At 43.8% G+C, this 18,912-nt stretch overlaps 1 protein-coding gene and 1 non-coding gene across 2 annotated transcripts in view; one reads left to right on the plus strand and one right to left on the minus strand.

The window, feature by feature from the left end:
* The window catches only part of LOC126152666 (high-affinity choline transporter 1-like), a 472,314-nt gene that overhangs the window by 41,870 nt on the left and 411,532 nt on the right, over positions 1–18,912 (plus strand). The gene's annotated exons all lie outside the window — the stretch shown is intronic.
* Positions 18,233–18,311, minus strand: Trnat-ugu (transfer RNA threonine (anticodon UGU)). The gene has a single exon. It is a non-coding gene; the product is annotated as a tRNA-Thr (tRNA).

The following is an 18,912-nucleotide window of genomic DNA, read 5'->3' on the forward strand; positions in this document are numbered from 1 at the left end:
CACCCAACGTGCTCTAGAAGGTGTAAGTCAACTACCCTGGCCAGCAAGATCTCCGGATCTGTCCCCCATTGAGCATGTTTGGGACTGGATGCAGCGGCGTCTCACGCGGTCTGCACGTCCAGCACGAACGCTGGTCCAACTGAGGCGCCAGGTGGAAATGGCATGGCAAGCCGTTCCACAGGACTACATACAGCATCTCTACGATCGTCTCCATGGGAGAATAGCAGCCTGCATTGCTGCGAAAGGTGGATATACACTGTACTAGTGCCGACATTGTGCATGCTCTGTTGGCTGTGTCTATGTGCCTGTGGTTCTGTCAGTGTGATCATGTGATGTATCTGACCCCAGGAATGTGTCAATAAAGTTTCCCCTTCCTGAGACAATGAATTCACGGTGTTCTTATTTCAATTTCCAGGAGTGTATATTGTGAAAAGCAATGGTCCCATAACACTCCCCTGTGGCACGCCAGAGGTTACTTTAATGTCTGTAGACGTCTCTCCGTTGATAACAACATGCTGTGTTCTGTTTGCTAAAAACTCTTCAATCCAGCCACACAGCTGGTCTGATATTCCGTAGGCTCTTACTTTGTTTATCAGGCGACAGTGCGGAACTGTATCGAACGCCTTCAAATGGTTCAAATGGCTCTGAGCACTATGGGACTGAACTGCTACGGTCATCAGTCCCCTAGAACTTAGAACTACTTAAACCTAACTAACCTAAGGACAGCACACAACACCCAGCCATCACGAGGCAGAGAAAAATCCCTGACCCCGCCGGGAATCGAACCCGGGAACCCGGGCGTGGGAAGCGAGAACGCTACCGCACGACCACGAGATGCGGGCTCGAACGCCTTCCGGAAGTCAAGAAAAATAGCATCTACCTGGGAGCCTGTATCTAATATTTTCTGGGTCTCATGAACACCCCTTGCCTCAGCGTCGTCTGTTACCTCAACGGTTCGACAGTCTTGCTAGACGGCTGGAAATACGTTGGAAAGTACCGCGGTTAGTAGCATGTCCCGACATTCGTGATGGACGGAAGTGTGCGTGACGGTAAGTGACACTATTAGATGTTATTTGCTATCGCTTCCGGTACGAGCCGCATGCGAGTACACCATGAAACATTACCTCGAAGGAGTCCCACAGTTTACTGTACGCACAGTTGTCCTCATACAGCGTACTACAATACTACAAAGGCCACTTTACTAAAACAATATAGAAAACTGTTGCCGGTTTTTTTTTTTGCGACTCACCACAGCGTGGCGACAACGTTGTCTTTAAGGTTTATTTGCTCACCAGTTATATTGGTTGTTGTACAAGTTTATATGTTGCAGTTCGCACCAGATGCAGTAGTGTTCCCCAGGAGAGCGTACCAGATACAAAGAAACACATCAAAAGCGTCTCTGTTTCGATGTCAGAATACTCAATAGTTCTCCACATAGCTTTTCGGAAATTCACACGATGTTGACTTTGAGGTAGTACTGCGCAAAAAAGACAATGTTATAATATGTTAATTAAGTAATACCATGCGAGATGACAGTGGTTAGCACTCTGTACTCGCATTTGGGAGGAGGACGGTTCAAACACCGGTCCGGACACCCTGATTTAGGTTCTCTGTAATTTCCCTAAATCGCTTCAGGCAAATGCTGGGATGGTCCCTTTGAAAGGGCACGACCGATTTCCTTCCCTAATCCGGTGGAACCGATGACCTCGCTGTTTGGTCCCCTCCCCAAAATCAACCAACCAACCAATAAAATACTAATAATAATGATAAAAATAATATGCAAGCGAATGCCTGGCATTAAACTATAATTTAGAAAAATTAGGAGTATTAGAAGGGCAAATTATAAGGAAATTATCAGGACTACAAAACACAACATAAGGTTGGAAATTACGAATTAATGCTGAAACATACTAAAATATAGAAAATATTTCAAACGTAATGGGAAAAGAAGACTCATGCTTTTTGGACATTTATTTGCAATGCAAGACAGTAGATTAACTAATGAGATTTTCAAATATTTGTGGGGTGAGAAGTCCACAACAAGCTGGGTCAACGAAGTAAAAACGGATTTAGAAAGAAACAATATAAAAACAAAAGATATAAACAACAGAGAAGGCTTTCAAAAAACTGCTGAAAATGGAAGGATTGCAAGGCAGGGTGGCTAAAAAGACTGGTTCAAAATGATCTACGGACAAAAAGAAGATACATAGCGAACAGATGAAAGCATACTGGAAGAAAAGAAAAGAAGAAAGACTGAAAAACTGAAACTGGAACGTTGTCCTCAAATGGCCTAATCACAGAAAAAACATAGTAATAATAATGGAAAAGATTGTGGGCATCATCTCAAGGAACACACACGCACACGCACACGCACACGCACACACACACACACACACAGGATGAAGCAGTGCGACTCCTCACATGACAGTGATGAAAAAGTACCTGTCAGAAAATTTCGTCTGGCGAGTACATGCGGCAGAAAAAGGACATTAAAGAGTGGCAATCCGACAACATTGTAACCACATGTATGGTGCTACCTCTGTCAGCACATATTAGTCGTGACGTATAGTTGGTGCAGTGGATAGAGTTTGGGTTAGCATGCAGGAGGTCGATGGTGCAATCCTGTGTTGAGGCATGTGTTTTTTATTTGGTAAATGTAGTGTAGGTGCTACGGTATCTGCCATCTTACCGTCAACAGCAATTGCAGCGGGTCCTCTAGAAAACATTTGCACTTACATACTACAATCGTAGAAATGGAAGATTCGTCATCTTTGAAAGAACCCCTTCCCACGTCATGGGCGTGAATTTATTCGCACCGCTTCATTTACTAAACGCGAAACCTGTTTTGTTTGTACCCTCCTCTAGTGGTCCCATAGATTAGTACCAACTATTATTCTTGCCTCGTTCAGGTCCATTACATTCTGTTAGGGCCTGCGTTACCAGTAGAGCTAGCAACATGCTTTGCGAATAATGTCCTAACTCGGTTACATTTGTATGTGAGATCATCATGGTCCTACTAATTATGCCTTTCAAAATTGAGTATGGTAACCGAATACTTTTTAGTATGTATCTCAATGCATTATTACTATTCTATCGATTGGATTGTGGAGACATCATGTCTATTACCGCTAGGGAAACAGTGTAATTCGAAACCGAACATTTCACAATTAGTGGTGTCGGGATGAATCATGCGGAACAATATCTGTCAGAGGGGTAATGTGCATAATGTGGAACAGTGTGCAGGAGTGACGGCGTGTTTATACTGTATGCGCTGTCCACCAGTCAGGGACTAGTTGCGAGCAGAGTAACGCGCCCATGACAGACTCCAATGTACATGCGTACACCTATCGAATTTTGCGGGGTCAGGGATTTTCTCTGCCTCGTGATGACTGGGTGTTGTGTGATGTCCTTAGGTTAGTTAGGTTTAAGTAGTTCTAAGTTCTAGGGGACTGATGACCATAGATGTTAAGTCCCATAGTGCTCAGAGCCATTTGAACCATTTTTTTGAACCTATCGAATTTTCTCATTGTAAACCTCTAAACCAGTGTGCTAGACATATGGCGTACACAAACGGTGAATATGTGGATATGGTTCTGGTCCTTGGTGCATCTGATAAGTGGTTTGGTGTTGCCACTCGTGAATATGCTGCTAGATATCCTTGTAGACGCCATCAAGATAAAAATGTGTTTCGTCATAATGGAGCTGCGCCTTTGTGAGTCAGGTTCTGTCCTTCTACCATCGCGTGACAGAGGTCGTCCACGGACTCGATATACTCCAGCTACTGAGGAAACTATTCTGGAGGCAATACACCAAGAATCTCAGCGAAGTAAGCGTAACGTAGCAAGGCAGCTGCGTGCCTTGCAATGCACGGTCGTTAATGTGCTGCACGAGCATGGGCTGCACCGCTATCATTATGCTTTCACGCAACACCTGCATCCTGTAGATTGCATCAGCGAATACAATTCTGTAAATGGTCCCAACAACAACACGAAGCCAACGATGACTTCATGAACACTGTAAAATGGTCGTATAAAGCAGCATTCACTCGTGAGGGTGTCTTCAATATGCTTAATGCTCACCATTGGTATGTAGTTAACCCTTATGTCACCTGCGACTGCGGATATCAAGTTCGATTTGGTATCAACGTCTGGGACAGAATATTGGGCGAAAGGTGTTTGGGCTCCTACATGTTGCACGAGCGGTTGACTGCACGAAGGTGTCATGCATTCCTCTCGAACTATCTGCCTGATGCGCTGGAGGATGTTCCACTACATGTTCGGCAGAGGATATGGTTCCAACATGGCGGTGCACCTCCACACTCTGCAATTAATGTGTGACAGTATTTGGACAGAACATTTGTAGGGAAATGGCCCGGACGTGGATGTCCAGCTGTATTGCCACTGCGTTCACCTGACCTAAATCCCCCGGATTTCCTCCTGTGGGGACACCTAAAGGAGCGCGTGTACGCTACTATGCCAACGAATGTGGAAGAATTGGTAGCGCGTGTTCATGCTGCTCTTGTTACTGTGGATGCAGGTTTACTACGAAGGGTCCAGCGTTGTACGATTCAGTGGGTTGCACAGTGTTTGGACGTGCAGAGAGGTCGCTTTGAGCATCTGTTGTTCTGAGAACAACGTATTCTGTTGTGAAGGTCATGCAGTCATTAATATGGACACTATTATTGTCATTGGTTGCTAATGTGTGTCATCTGAGCGCTCATATTACATGTAGTGTAAATGACAAGTAGACGTCGTATTATTGTACTGTGTTATCATCTTTAGCATCTCGAAACTGATATTGTATTTCTAGCTATTCTGTCCTATGACAGGTCATTTGTTACAATCGTCTATTTCTTGTTTGTCTAACCATGTACTTGACCGGCCGAAATGGCCGTGCGGTTAAGGCGCTGCAGTCTGGAACCGCAAGACAGCTACGGTCGCAGGTTCGAATCCTGCCTCGGGCATGGATGTTTGTGATGTCGTTAGGTTAGTTAGGTTTCACTAGTTCTAAGTTCTAGGGGACTAATGACCTCAGCAGTTGAGTCCCATAGTGCTCAGAGCCATTTGAACCTAACCATGTACTTGTTATGTTCAGTGTTACAAAATGTTGTAAATTTAGGATACATGTGACCTAAGAAACGGTGTATATTACAGTATGAAATGTCAGAATGAAACTAACAAATAAAAAATAAAGAAATGCGTCCCAACCCAGGTTCGAACCTTCAACCTCGTGGATGCTAACCTAACACTGCACCAACTGTACAGTCCAGTAGTATGTGCTGACACAGGTAGTTACCATACATGTGGTTACAGTATTGCCAGATTTCCACACTCTAACGTCCTTTTTCTGCCGGATGTATTCACCGAACGAAATTTCGTGAGAGACATTTTTTATCGTTGGCGGAGTCGCGCTGCGAAGTACGAGTGCGCGAATTTCGCTTCACCGTGTGTGTGAGTGTGTGTGTGTGTGTGTGTGTGTGTGTGTGTGTGTGTGTGTGTGTGTATGTGTGTTTGTAAAGAGACAATTATGTAAATATATAATTGCATGTTAGTAATTATGTATTCAGCATTGCGAGCAAGAACATCAATAAGTCAGGCAACCTTTATTATGTTGAGAATGTGTGAGTATTTAAAGCACCGACGTCAAATCAGAATCTTGCAGCGGAGAAAAACTATCGATAAATGTTGGCTGGGCCGGCCGCGATGGTCTTGCGGTTCTAGGCGCTGCAGTCCGGAAACGCGGGACTGCTACGGTCGCAGGTTCGAATCCTGCCTCGGGCATGGATGTATGTGATGTCCTTAGGTTAGTTAGGTTTAAGTAGTTCTAAGTTCTAGGGGATTGATGACCTAAGATGTTAAGTCCCATAGTGCTCAGAGCCATTTTTGAAACGTTGTGGCTGAGTTAGGTGCAAGGATTAAGTAAGAACGCCGGGTAGTACATTAGTTACACCCGGGAGACACATCACGCTAACAGTTGTCAACCCGCCCCCAACTTTGGTAGCGGCCTCAGTTCGGCGAGGGAGAGAGACCACGAGTTTCTGTAGGTGTGCCGTATCCAACAGAAATCACCCATTCATTATTAGATTCCGTACAGTTATCAAATCATAGGATGTTGACCACTAGGTTTCACAAGCTGTTCCAAATACTTCCAGACTTGATCTATAGGATTCAAATCAGGTGATTTAGCGGGCCAGTCGAGATGCGATAGAGTGGCTGAGTGTTCGTCAAACCAAGAACGTATGCGAGCACCTCTGAAAACACGAGTGCTGTCGCTTTCGAAGACCGGAGTGTCCACAGACTGCTCATCGTGATTGTAGAAGGAAGGACAACACTTGGTCACCGAGAGTGTTTTGAAATAACCATTGTTCCCGTTCACGGTAATATGAATGAGCTGAGGCAACTCATCGTACGAAAAGCGCCACAAAAACAACACAGAAACACCTCTGTCGAGAACAACACCCTCCTCACATTGCCGTTTAAGCTCCTGTTTTGGCTGTCAGTGCTCTTGACGCCTTGCATCATCCATAAAGAGGCAAAATTGTGACTCGTCATACCACACTCTTTGAGAATTCTGTTACTTTGGTGGTAAATATTGATTATTTTGAAGGTTAATAAAATTAATATATTTTTTTTAAAAAAGGAAAACTTGTTTTAGTCAGAAGTCATAAAAAAATTTCAAAAAGATAAGAAAAAAAAGTCGAAACAAACGCCTTATTAACAGTTTTTCACGGAACAGCTACTCAGTTCCCGCTGACACCAGCGTTTAATGGATCATTTTTGGAAACCACAGTTTAAGGCATCGAAGACGTGCAGTTTTACGTACTGCAGTGAGCAATGGCCCTTATCTAGGTAACTAAACTAAACTCCGACCGAACAGATCTCCGAAGACCCTAACGGCACTGACCGACCGCCGTGTTATCCTCAGAATACAGGCGTCGCTGGATGCGGAGGGGGGTGTGGTCAGCACACCGCTCTCCCACCCATTGTCAGTTTTAGTGGCTGGAGCCAATACTTCTCATTCAAGTAACTCCTCAGTTTGCCTCGCAAGGGCTAATTGCACCCTGCTTGCAAACAGCCCTCGAGAGACCGGACGGTCACCCATGAAAGTGCTAGTCAAGCCCAACAGTGCTTAACTTCGGTGATCTCGTGGGGACCGTTGTTACCACAGCAGCAAGGCCGTTGGCTTTTTTTGCAAGGTACCCGACTGGAAATATTTATTGCATACGGTTTCTTTCATAATATTCCCACCGAAACTGATCGTGATAGGAGCAACAATTCCCATTAGGTCTGAAATTGACTGTCACTGACAAGGTGTGATATTTGTCTCCGCTCCCTGTTGCTTAATATCTTCTTACGACCACTGTTTTCACACTGTGTTACATGGCTGTGAGTGTTACACCATTTCTTGTAGACGCATTGGATACTCCTTCGCGATACACTAAGAAATCAGTCAACATCTTTTACGGCGTTGGTCATGGGCACAACCGAACATGACAGTTCCTTCCTGAGCCGGCCGTTGTGGCCGAGAGGTTCTAGGCGCTTCAGTCCCGAACCACGCTGCTGCTACGGTCGCAGGTTCGAATGCTGCCTTGGGCATGAATGTATGTGATGTCCTTAGGTTGGTTAGGTTTAAGTAGTTCTAAGTTCTAGGGGACTGATGACCTCAGATGTTAAGTCCCATAGTGCTCAGATCCATTTGAACCATTTTTTTCAGAATTATGTGGAATAACGTTTATTCAAGAAAATGCATCTCAAATGGGAAGTGTTCCTTCGATATTAAGGTGAAACAGACAGATAATACTCTTTCCAAATGCAATAAAGTTACATTGAGTGAGAATGGTAGCAAAATTCTAAAACTAAATAGCCATCGAAGGTACATGAAAGCTAAGTCCATTTCGTGATAACAATTCACAGAATATTCCCCAGCTGAAAACAGTTCAGACTTCAAATTATCACACATGGCACATAGAATAGTAACTCACACTCTGTTTATCCTCAGTTCTGAAATACAAGCGGAAAATGTTGCAGTCCTACTCCAGGGCACATTCAGGTCGAACCTTCAACCTCCTGGATGCTAACCTAAGACTCTGTCCACTGCACCAACTGTACAGACGAGTAGTATGTGCTGACACAGGTAGTTACCATACATGTGGTTACAGTATTGCCAGATTTCCACACTCTAACGTCCTTTTTCTGCCGGATGTATTCACCGAACGAAATTTCGTGAGAGACATTTTTTATCGTTGGCGGAGTCGCGCTGCGAAGTACGAGTGCGCGAATTTCGCTTCACCGTGTGTGTGAGTGTGTGTGTGTGTGTGTGTGTGTGTGTGTGTGTGTGTATGTGTTTGTAAAGAGACAATTATGTAAATATATAATTGCATGTTAGTAATTATGTATTCATATGAAGTTGTGCTTTATGGTCTATCTTACGAAAATCTGTATATCAGTTCGTTGACCCTGTCTCACACAGTCCAGTGTGCGTAAATACTGTAATGTTCGACTTTTTACCTTTTGATACTTGTGGGATCTATTACATCGCCACTCCTTTCAACAGAGATTCCCATATAAGCCATAAAAGAGGCGAAGTGGACTTTTAATTGCCAACTCTCCTTGACTTAAAACAGGCCTGGATTATTATATGTAATAATTTATTAACACACAAACATTTAATACTTTCTATTATGTATCTTTCATGTGACTTATATAAAACTCTGCTCCATTTTCACAAACAAATCAAGACTATTGCTCAGCTCACATATTCCCTAGAACAAGCGAGGAGATCATCTCGATAAAGAGTAACAAAATGGGATCGTAAAGATTCACTTTTTCTTTCCAGTCATGTTTCTCTGGCATTTCAGTGTTTGTTTTAAAAAATCGCAGTTATGTTTTCCAATAAATACGTACTTCCTCTGACAATTTTTGTAGAATGACAAAATTCTGTATCACCTTCGAAGTACCGTCATATTGTGCTTGGACTAACGTTTTGGTAAATTTGAAAAAAAGGAAAATAAAGTCTCAGCATTGCGAGCAAGAACATCAATAAGTCAGGCAACCTTTATTATGTTGAGAATATGTGAGTATTGAAAGCACCGACGTCAAATCAGAATCTTGCAGCGGAGAAAAACTATCGATAAATGTTGGCTGAGTTAGGTGCAAGGATTAAGTAAGAACGCCGGGTAGTACATTAGTTACACCCGGGAGACACATCACGCTAACAGTTGTCAACCCGCCCCCAACTTTGGTAGCGGCCTCAGTTCGGCGAGGGAGAGAGACCACGAGTTTCTGTAGGTGTGCCGTATCCAGCAGAAATCACCCATTCATTATTAGATTCCGTAAAGTTATCAAATCATAGGATGTTGACCACTAGGTTTCACAAGCTGTTCCAAATACTCCCAGACATGATCTATAGGATTCAAATCAGGCGATTTAGCGGGTCAGTCGAGATGCGATAGGGTGGCTGAGTGTTCGTCAAACCAAGAACGCATGCGAGCACCTCTGAAAACACGAGTGCTGTCGCTTTTGAAGACCGGAGTGTCCACAGACTGCTCATCGTGATTGTAGAAGGAAGGACAACACTTGGTCACCGAGAGTGTTTTGAAATAACCACTCTTCCCGTTCACGGTAATATGAATGAGCTGAGGCAACTCATCGTACGAAAAGCGCCACAAAAACAACACAGAAACACCTCTGTCGAGAACAACACCCTCCTCACATTGCCGTTTAAGCTCCTGTTTTGGCTGTCAGTGCTCTTGACGCCTTGCATCATCCATAAAGAGGCAAAATTGTGACTCGTCATACCACACTACATGCTACCAGTCAGCTATTATCCAGTTTCTGTGTTGCTTAGGGCAAGGGTTCCAAAATTTTTCCTCTCTTTGAGAATTCTGTTACTTTGGTGGTAAATATTGATTATTTTGAAGGTTAATAAAATTAATATATTTTTTTAAAAAAAGAAAACTTGTTTTAGTCAGCCATTACTCCAATTTTAATTCATACCTACTATCACAGAAGTAATAAAAAAATTTCCAAGAGATAAGAAAAAAATGTCGAAACAAATGCCTTATTAACAGTTTTTCACGGAACAGCTACTCAGTTCCCGCTGACACCAGCGTTTAATGGATCATTTTTGGAAACCACAGTTTAAGGCATCGAAGACGTGCAGTTTTACGTACTGCAGTGAGCAATGGCCCTTATCTAGGTAACTAAACTAAACTCCGACCGAACAGATCTCCGAAGACCCTAACGGCACTGACCGACCGCCGTCTTATCCTCAGAATACAGGCGTCGCTGGATGCGGAGGGGGGTGTGGTCAGCACACCGCTCTCCCACCCATTGCCAGTTTTAGTGGCTGGAGCCAATACTTCTCATTCAAGTAACTCCTCAGTTTGCCTCGCAAGGGCTAATTGCACCCTGCTTGCAAACAGCCCTCGAGAGACCGGACGGTCACCCATGAAAGTGCTAGTCAAGCCCAACAGTGCTTAACTTCGGTGATCTCGTGGGGACCGTTGTTACCACAGCAGCAAGGCCGTTGGTTTTTTTTGCAAGGTACCCGACTGGAAATATTTATTGCATACGGTTTCTTTCATAATATTCCCACCGAAACTGATCGTGATAAGAGCAGCAATTCCCATTAGGTCTGAAATTGACTGTCACTGACAAGGTGTGATATTTGTCTCCGCTCCCTGTTGCTTAGGATCTTCTTACGACCACTGTTTTCACACTGTGTTACATGGCTGTGAGAGTTACACCATTTCTTGTAGACGCATTGGATACTCCTCCGCGATACACTAAGAAATCAGTCAACATCTTTTACGGCGTTGGTCAAGGGCACAACCGAACATGACAGTTCCTTCCTGAGCCAGCCGTTGTGGCCGAGAGGTTCTAGGCGCTTCAGTCCCGAACCACGCTGCTGCTACGGTCGCAGGTTCGAATGCTGCCTCGGGCATGAATGTGTGTGATGTCCTTAGGTTAGTTAGGTTTAAGTAGTTCTAAGTTCTAGGGGACTGATGACCTCAGATGTTAAGTCCCATAGTGCTCAGAGCCATTTGAACCATTTTTTTCTGAATTATGTGGAATAACTTTTATTCAAGAAAATGCATCTCAAATGGGAAGTGTTCCTTCAATATTAAGGTGGAAACAGACAGAAAATACTCTTTCTAAATGCAATAAAGTTACATTGAGTGAGAATGGTAGCAAAATTCTCAAACTAAACAGCCATCGAAGGTACATGAAAACTAAGTCCATTTCGTGATAACAATTCACAGAATATTCCCCAGGTGAAAACAGTTCAGACTTCAAATTATCACACATGGCACATAGAATAGTAACTCACACTCTGTTTACCCTCAGTTCTGAAATACAAGCGGAAAATGTTGCAGTCCTACTCCAGGGCACATTCAGACCTCTCGAAATATTAAGTCCCTTCAAAAGCTAGAGTGTTGTAGCGGCCATTCACCGCCCAGAAACAGTCACCTATACGTCTGAAATACGCAAATTACGATAGGTAGGTCTGCCTCCGTCCAGACGACGGTTCAATCCCGCGTCCGGCCATCCTGATTTAGGTTTTCCGCGATTTCCCTAAATCGCTCCAGGCAGATGCCGGGATGGTTCCTTTGAAAGGGCACGGCCGGCTTCCTTCCCCATCCTTCCCTAATCCGATGAGACCGATAAACTCGCTGTTTGGTCTCTTCCCCCCAACAATCCAATCCAGTCCTCCGTCCAGAACTCGACTTTAAGGGTCCAGAATTGCTCCCTTGACCTCTTCGCTCGAGAAGTCCCCGTCTCCATTTACCTCCCGTAGTGTTCTGCCACTATCTGCTTTTCCATTGGCTGTAGGCCGTCTCCAACAAAAATACATCGTTCTTAAGTTCTGATATGACTAATCTTGACCAGTAAACTAACATACAGGATGAGTCAGGAGGGAAGGTACATGCTTTGAGGGGTGATATTAGCGGTGATTCTGAACAAAAAAACTCCTAATAAACATTTGCTCTTTTCTTAACCGTTTCCAGGTAAACCAATGAAAACAACTAGGCACAGGAAACGTGTAGCGTCGTCCTTACTAACCGTGTCAGTAGGCAGTTCACTTGAGAATGGGGCAATTGTTTATCTCAAGTTTCAGCCGGACAGTGTTTGTTGTAGTGCACCGTACTACAGTGTTGTTACGTGAACAACGAATACAGTTTTGTATAGTGAAGATGCCACAGATCTCCACACATGCAGAGTATGCTGACATGGTGTTTGTCAATGGTTTGTGCAGTGGGAATTCCAGAACTGTTGTGCGAGAATACCAGCAACGATTTCCGAATCGCAGAGTGTCTGTGTCTAGCAGGGTGTTTCACGGATTGCGTGAGCGTGGTACGCTTCCCAGCGTAAATGTTGTCTCTGAACGTCCCGTACAACAAACTCTTAAGGAAGTTAAGAACATTCTTCAAATAGTGGAACGCAACACTGCTACAAGCTCCAGAAGAATTGATGCCCAACTTGGTATTCCACAAACACGAGTGATACGCACAGTACATGAGCAAGGTCTGTATCCCTTTCATCGGCAGAGTGTACAACATCTGCAGGAAGGAAATGCTGAAACCCGGCAAGAATTCTGTCAGTGGATGAGTGCCAATGATCGATTAATTCCACGTATTCTATCCACTAATGAGTCAACATTTACCCGCAATGGAATCAACAACACGCGCAACTCTCTTGCATGGTTAAATGAAAATATGCACGCTACAGTGGAAACGAATTTTCAACAACGTTTCTCAGTCAATGTGTGGTGCGGTAGTATTGATGACCAACTCATTTATTTATTTATTTATTTATTTATTTATTGATCCGTGGGCCCACATTAAGGAGAAGTCTCCATGGTCATGGAACAAGTCAATACATGAAATTATAACACGATTGTAGAAACAGATAAAATGAAATATAAGAAACATATTCAGGCGACACGTCATTAGTTTAAATAAAGAAAATCAAGAATGTAACACTGGAATTTGCTTAATTTTTTAGCTCTTCCAGGAGCTCCTCGACAGAATAGGAGTGAGCCATGAGGAAACTCTTCAGTTTAGACTTAAAGGAGTTTGGGCTACTGCTAAGATTTTTGAGTTCTTGTGGTAGCTTATTGAAAATGGATGCAGCAGAATACTGCACTCCTTTCTGCACAAGAGTCAAGGAAGTGCATTCCACATGCAGATTTGATTTCTGCCTAGTATTAACTGAGTGAAAGCTGCTAACTCTTGGGAATAAGCTAATATTGCTAACAGCAAACGACATTAAAGAAAATATATACTGTGAGGGCAATGTCAGAATTCCCAGACTATTGAATAGGGGTCGACAAGAGGTTCTAGAACCTACACCACACATAGCTCGAACAGCCCGTTTTTGAGCCAAAAATACCCTTTTTGAATCAGAAGAATTACCCCAAAAAATAATACCATATGACATAAGCGTATGAAAATATGCCAAGTAGACTACTTTTCGTGTTGAAATGTCACTTATTTCAGATACTGTTCTAATGGTAAATAAAGTGGCATTTAGTTTCTGAACAAGATCCTGAACATGGGCTTTCCACAACAGCTTACTATCTATCCGTACGCCTAGGAACTTGAACTGTTCCGTCTCGCTTATAACATGCCCATTCTGTCTGATTAAAATATAAGTTCTCGTTGAATTGTGAGTTAGAAACTGTCAAAACTGAGTCTTACTGTGATTTAGCATCAAATTTTTTTCCACAAGCCACGAACTTATTTCATGAACTACATTATTTGATAATGTTTCAATATTACACACAAGATCCTCCACTCATCGGTCCAGTTGTTTTAGATAACCGTCGTACTGGAACACGGTATCTTAAGTTTCTTCAAAATGTGTTACTAGAATACGTGGAGGATATCCCTTTGGCAACACGAGCGCATGTACTTTCAGCATGACGGAGCTCCTACACATTCTGTACTGCCAGTGACACACTCAACACAACGCATCCTGGTCGTTGGATCGGTCGCTGTGGAACCATTGCTTGGCCACCGAGGTCACCCGAACTTATACCATTGGATTACAGTTTGTGGGGGTGGCTGAAGATCGACGTCTACAAGCGCAGAGTGGACACAAGAGAGGAACTTCTCGCTCGCATTGTACGTGCTTGTGCCCAGGTAAAGGAATGCAAAACTGAGTTCCGATCGGCGACACAACACCTGTCTACAAGAGCAGCAACACGCACTGAAGTTGACGGTGGACTGTTCGAACATCTTCTGTGAGGAAACGTACACAATTGAACAAACCATAACATAACAGTATTTTAATTTACCGTCACCTACACCTGTCCCGTTCCTAGCTGTTTTCATTGGTTTACCCGGAGTTGGTTAAGAAAAGAGCACATGTTTATTGGAAGTTTTTGTTCAGAATCGCCAGTAATATCACCCATCAAAGCATGTACCTTTCCTCCTGACTCACCCTGCATAATAAATAAAAGAAATGTTATAAACATTGAGTCACACTCAGACCATGTAAAATTATTACAAATAATGGTTTGTTCAGAATACATAAGCTAGTATTCCTAAGGAATTTTGTTTAAACAATTATTTATGCCTTCTTGGCTGAAGTGTCTTTTGGTTCTCTTTTCAACTGTGGTGTCCACTAACACATGCAGGAGATCAGCTTTAAACTAACACAGCTTTTTAATAGCACTTGCAGCCAACAATAATTAATTTCAAAGTAGTAATAATTACACAAGTATGACAATATGAGGCATTGATGCTGTGTTCATTTGCTGTGTAAATGTGGAGATTATGATGTTCTAACAAATATATACATAATGAAAAGATACAAAAGAAGTCGTAAATCAATAAATAGAATAGATACGGCTATGTAGCCTTCAGGGATGACAACTGAGGTACAACGGTATCATCTGAGATATCGTTTGTTGAAATCGCAATGAAGTGATTAAAAGCTGTTGTTTCAGCGGATCACTGTGTAAATGTTTACTCACTCTGAAATGTTAGCTTCTGTAGTTTTAAAGATATCGAAATATTGTTGTCAATGGATGCACCTAATTTTCGTGAGATCACAGATATAATCAGATTTGCATTAAGATTTGAGTGTAAATTATTATAAACTCTTAAAGAGCTGTAAGATGCCATCTTTCAGCTAATCTGACACTCCAGCATTTCTTGGAGCTTTGTCTGCGCTCTTAAGCGTCAGAATTCCCCGCACTGGGATTTTCCTGTCTCTGGCCACACGCTCCTTGTCTCTGCTCCTAGATTCGCATGGATCGGTCGCCTAGACAGACCTGCCATGGTGTGCCCTGAGCGCTTGGGCCCGCTAGCGTTCGGCTGTACGACAAATACATCTTACCTCATTCCAGTACTGGGCCCCCGATTACCTCGCCTACATGCAAGTAACCCAAATGCACGTAATATACAACGTCTCCATGTCGAACCTACACAACCGACTGCCACACACAAACCACTTCACGACCATGACTTTACGTCATTGGTGTACAGTCCAACAACAGCTTTATACGTGTTATGCCGGCCGGAGTGACCGAACGGTTCTAGGCGCTTCAGTCTGGAACCTCGCGACCCCTGCGGTCGCAGGTTCGAATCCCGCCTTGGGCATGGATGTGTGTGATGTCCTTAGGTTAGTTAGGTTTAAGTAGTTCTAAGTTCTAGGGGACTGATGACCTCAGAAGTTAAGTCCCATAGTGCTCAGAGCCATTTACCTGTTAAAACGTCCGCCCCCGGTAGCTAAGTGGTCAGCGCGAGAGAATGTCAATCCTAAGGACCCGGGTTCGATTCCCGGCTGGGTCGGAGATTTTTCTCCGCTCAGGGACTGGGTGTTGTATTGTCCTAATCAACATCATTTCATCACCATCGAGGCGTAAGTCGCCGAAGTGGCGTCAAATCGAACGGCACCTGGCGAACGGTCTACCCGACGGGAGGCCCTCGTCACACGACGTGTTAAAACCATCTACAGCGTTGGAAAGTGACGGTGTCCTCCCGTAAGGTTGTGGCTCATAGACTGTCCAGTCACATTAATGTACCTAACTGTCAAGAACCTGAATAACCATCTCTTGCAGTGCGGACCACTGCGAGACGTATCGGAAGAGCGTCAGTGGGAGGTACCAACAGGAATACGGAACTGTACCGACTATAGTGCTGTTGCTGACTCCGCTAAGTTTCTCGGTTGACGATCGATGGCACGCACAGCTCGGTAGAAATGGTCCCACAGATTTTCCATTAGGTCTAAACCTGGGAGTTAGGGGGCAGGGGAATATTGTAGAGTTGTCCTGGTGATCTTCGAAACAAGTATGTACACTGCGAGCTGTAAGACTGTTGCATTATCCTGCTGGTATATGCTATCATGCCGAGGAAAAACAAATTGCATGTAGGGGTGGACATGGTCCAAGATAAATGCGTGTGTATCATGTAATTTCTAGAAACCCAGAATCTACTCTGTAGGAATCAACATGGATTCCGGAAACAGCGATCGTGTGAGGCCCAACTCGCTTTATTTGTTCATGAGACCCAGCAAATATTAGATACAGGCTCCCAGGTAGATGCCATTTTCCTTGACTTCCGGAAGGCGTTCGATACAGTTCCGCACTGTCGCTTGATAAACAACGTACGAGCCTACGGTATATCAGACCAGCTGTGTGGCTGCATTGAAGACTTTTTAGCAAACAGAAAACAGCATGTTGTTCTCAGTGGAGAGACGTCTACAGACGTTAAAGTAACCTCTGGCGTGCCACAGGGGAGTGTTATGGGACCATTGCTTTTCACAATATATATATAAGTGATCTAGTAGATAGTGTCGGAAGTTCCATGCGGCTTTTCGCGGATGATGTTGTACTATACAGAGAAGTTGCAGCATTAGAAAATTGCAGCAAAATGCAGAAAGATCTGCATCGGATAGGCACTTGGTGCAGGGAGTGGCAACTGACCCTTAACATAGACAAATGTAACGTATTGCGAATACATAGAAAGAAGGATTCTTTATTGTATGATTATATGATAGCGGAACAAACACTGGTAGCAGTTACTTCTGTAAAATATCTGGGAGTATGCGTACGGAACGATTTGAAGTGGAATGATCATATAAAATTAATTGTTGGTAAGGCGGGTGCCAGGTTGAGATTCATTGGGAGAGTCCTTAGAAAATGTAGTCCATCAACAAAGGAGGTGGCTCACAAAACACTCGTTCGACCTATACTTGAGTATTGCTCATAAGTGTGGGATCCGTACCAGGTCGGGTTGACAGAGGAGATAGAGAAGATACAAAGAAGAGCGGCGGGTTTTGTCACAGGGTTATTTGGTAAGCGTGATAGCGTTACGGAGATGTTTAGCAAACTCAAGTGGCAGACTCTGCAAGAGAGGCGCTCTGCATCGCGGTGTAGCTTGCTGTCCAGGTTTCGAGAGGGTGCGTTTCTGGATGAGGTATCGAATATATTGCTTCCCCCTACTTATACCTCCCGAGGAGATCACTAATGTAAAATTGGAGAGATTGGAGCGCGCACGGACGCTTTCCGGCAGTCGTTCTTCCCGCGAACCATGCGCGACTGGAACAGGAAAGGGAGGTAATGCAGTGGCACGTAAAATGCCCTCCGCCGCATACCGCTGGGTGGCTTGCGGAGTATAAATGTAGATGTAGATGTTCTGTTCATTCGCTGTGCCTTCCAGAATGACGAGGTCGCCCACGAAAACATACCCAAACGCTCTCTTCTCCGTCCTGCACTCTTCCTAATGTTGTCGCAGGGTATTTGCTTTCAGAAGTTCCACGCCCTAAACGGCAACGGCCATCTGTGCGATGGAGCATTAAACGCGATTCATCTGAGAAGGCCACCTGTGGCCATTCAGTGAACGTCCAGTTTCGGCACTGCCGTGCAAATTCCAGCCTCCGTCCCTGATGAAGAGCAGTCAGCGTGGGTGCACGAATCAGGCACGGAGGTGCGTAAGTGGCAACGTTCGGTGAACGGCCATTGAGGAGACACAGTTGTTAACCCACTGGTTCATCTGGGCGGTCAGTTTCTTATCCGTTGCGCATCTATTCGGCCGTACACATCTCTGCAGCTGTCGTTCACGCCTTTCATCTATATGAAGATGACATCTGTTCTTTCGGACATGTCCGAAAGAACAGATCCATTGGTGACCGTGCAGCTCTCTAGAATGAAATTACAATTAAATCAATACCATTAGCTGCTGACGGACGTTGATATACATCAACGGGGCCAGTTGAAAATGTGTGCCCTGTCCGGGACTCGAACCCGGGACCTTCTGCTTACATGGCAGACGCTCTATCCATCTGAGCCACTGAGGGCACAGAGGATAGTGCGACGGCAGGGATTTATCGCCGGCACGCTCCCCGTGAGACCCACATTCTCAACTTATACTCCACACTCTACATTCGTAGTGCCTCTGCCATAATGCCCATTACTCGCGGCAGACAATCCACCGAGTCCCGTAAGAGTTCAGGCAAATCGTGTTTTCGCTTCGTCTCTTTTCTATTTGTTTTGTTTTACTATTATTATTCGCGTAACAACTAATGTATGAAATAAAATGTGTTACTACGAAAAGAGACCCGAAATACCTTTTAGTGATGCTGTGCTATGCCTTTCTTTGGATCATTAATTTTCAACAAAACAAAATATATTATGTTCTTATTGTTCTGGATCTGGCTTTCTATTAAAGGAACATTTTTTCGTTACTGTAACTTGCCATAAAGTTCAACATATCTTCCTTACTTTATAGTTATTGAAAAGGTTAATGAAAATTACTTCGTTATCAATACCGATGTTACAGTACGCAATGATTGTTCAACATCATAATTTTGCAGTGGATTTTTGTTAACAGTGAAACTACAATAAGTACCACGACTAACACGAGAACATGAGACTATTATCGGAGAAAAAAGATGTTTTTAC

Source organism: Schistocerca cancellata, chromosome 2 (assembly GCF_023864275.1).
Source record: "Schistocerca cancellata isolate TAMUIC-IGC-003103 chromosome 2, iqSchCanc2.1, whole genome shotgun sequence".
Classification (NCBI taxonomy): domain Eukaryota; kingdom Metazoa; phylum Arthropoda; class Insecta; order Orthoptera; family Acrididae; genus Schistocerca; species Schistocerca cancellata.